Below are 2,951 nucleotides of genomic sequence, written 5' to 3'. Positions count from 1 at the left end.
AGAATTGCCAACATATATATATATATATATATATATATATATATATATATATATATATATATATATATATATATATATATATATATATATATATAAATACCTTATTTTATATAAAACTATATTTTAAATAAATTGTAACTAGCTTATTTTAATTAAAACTATCTTTTATATAAATTGAACTACTTTATTAAGATATAAATATAACTTATAAATAATCATACTTTATGATATATTACATAAGTTGTTATTTCTCCAATAAATATTATTTCCACAAATAATAAATTCCTAATTAGTAAAATATTATTTCCATGAAATAATAATTTTCCAATTAAATACAAGTGTTGATTTATTTATTAATAATCAAATTATACTAATAAATAATCAATTGACGATAACTTGCTATATCGTGTGACCCTATAGGATCATATATTATTAGCAATATCGTTCTATAATGACTCATGGGCATACTAGATCTCCGAGCTTCGTGTACGCTCCGCATACCTTACACGGATCTGCCCATGTTGTGTTAACTCGGTTGGGTTGACTCAGTGGACTTATGGACTTTGACCGGTTGACCTTGATTTTGACCATGTTTAACCAAGTTTGGCTTTGCGTGTATTTTGTTTATTTTGGGATTTGGATGGAAATTAGTCACTTAGTGGATGTAGGCATTGAGTAGAGAGCTGAGATTCAGAGTTAGACTTTATCTGTTCTGTGTAGCGTGTTAGGTGACTTTTCCTCACTATGCTTTCGGGTTGAATGCACCAAGGTTGGCCCATTGGTTTGATGAACTGATATTGTTGATACGCTGAGTACGGAATAGGTATGCATGCTAGTCTTGATATGCTAGTCTAGTAGATCGGTAGGAATACCTATGATACTGTCTATTTATCTGTACATGATATTATATGTTATATGTCGACATATTGTGTGGGTTGGATTGAGGATGTACTGCTCAGTGTTGTAGCCAACAAACCATAGAGCAAACTAGATATGAGCTGAGGGCCGGGGAGGGCATACCAGACTCATACTAAGGGTTCATGAGTATTCCAAATATGAGTTGAGGGATAGGAAGATATGGAAGACTCGTACTGAGGGATTAATGGTGTTCAGTCCAAGGACTGATTAGGCCAGGGAGCAAGCCAGAAATAAGTTGTGGGTCAAGGGCAATCCAAAATTATATTATGGGCTCAGGGGTAATCCAGTTTGTTTGTTGTGGACCCATTGCATGTTGTTATTATATATGTGCTATTTGTTTGTGTAGTAGTTTTTTAGGGGAACTCACTAAGCTTTGGTATTACAGTTTTGGATTGTGTTTCAGGTACCTGAGTGGATCACGAGAAGGTGAAGGCATGATTATGCAGCTCCTCGAGTTTTGATTTTTTTTATTTTGGGAAAACTCTGATATTAAATCTTTTTTGAAAGTTATTTGTGAACAATGATGGTTTATGGGTTGTTTTAAAAGTTTAAATTTTACAGGAAATTTATGGCCGTGACAAGTTGGTATCAAAGCCTTGGTTTGAGTGAATTGGAGGAATACTCGTGTGAATCTAGTATCAAACTAAGGAAAAAGATTTTAAATGATTTTTCAAAATAATCAAGGAGGATGTGATGTGTACGATCAGTCGGAGCCAGTAAGTAGACCCCAAAGTACCATACTGTTATTTGATATTGTGATATGTTAGAACACAATACTAGTGATAGGCTAGGGATCTTTAGGATTTTGCATGATAGAATTTCCTAATTATATGATGCCTTATAGCGTAGGGTTATTCTCAAATGAAATTGACATCATTACTGTAGTTGCATAGTGTAAGCATCGTGGTCATACATAACTAACATTCTATAGCCTGAGAATGTTAGGTCTTGCCTTATTTCATGTTCTTTTTTGATGAAGGGCTTCGGGTAGGATCAAATATTCAACTATCCATATGGTCCAGTGTTATGTATGGATAGTATATAGTAATGCTACAGGTTTGGTGGTAGTTTAATTGATGAGTTGTGTGGGGCCAGTCGGCCAGTTGCGAGATGTTTAACATTTCCTTTAGGGAGTGGAGATAGAGTGTTTGTTTATGCTAGTGATTATTGTTAGGGTGTGGTGATGATCCTCTGAGACAAATACGGGTAGGTGTGGAAGGTAGTATGGGTTCGTACTTCTAAAAGCATAGGACCTGTACGTGTAACAAGGAAGTCTCGACCCCTAGGGCTTTGTTGGGAGTTGGGTCCCCTATTATGATATGTGTGTCATCTGATATCATCTTGGTTTACTTTCAGTATGCTGACTATGTGTCGATTTGAGACTGGATTCAGTTCAGGATCAAGAGATGGCCCTCAAGAGATGGCCGTCAGTGTCAATTTGAGGCAGGGTTTAGAGACGGTGATGGAGATCACCAAGATTTTCATGGAGAGGGCTATGTTTTGTCCTGAGTTTGCTACATCTGAGCAGGCTCAGATGATCCATTACTTGAGTATGCTGAAGAAGAAGATCAGACAGTTTGTTTCCACCCAACATTATGGTACTTTGTTGGAGATGTAGGAGGCCCCAAGGCTGCGTGACATTGAGATTGATTCGCAGACGGAGGAGCAGAGGCCAGCCCCAGCACATTCGCAATCTGAGCCAAAGTGTTTTAAGAGTGTTGATATTAGATCCAGGGGTGGAAGGGCCGCCCTTGTGGGAAGTGTAGCAAGGTGCATGAGGGTGCTTGTCGAAAGTCTTCTGGGTGCCATAATTGTGGCCAAGAGGGCCATATGATGAGGGATTACCGCCAACAGGCCACAATACTCAGTTCCAGGGTTTGTTATCATTGCAATCAGCTTGGCCATGTGAAGACCAATTGTCCCTTGCTTGCTGCTAGGCTGACATAGGCTCCAGCACTGGCTACTTTGAGAATCACTGATGGGAGTCAGGGCCATGTGGAGCTGTGGCATCCCAAATTTTCAGGTATGAACTT

Source organism: Lactuca sativa, chromosome 1 (genome assembly GCF_002870075.4).
Source record: "Lactuca sativa cultivar Salinas chromosome 1, Lsat_Salinas_v11, whole genome shotgun sequence".
NCBI classification, from domain to species: Eukaryota; Viridiplantae; Streptophyta; class Magnoliopsida; order Asterales; family Asteraceae; genus Lactuca; species Lactuca sativa.
The sequence above is the reverse complement of the archived record's forward strand: the minus strand, read 5'-3'. Positions refer to the sequence as shown.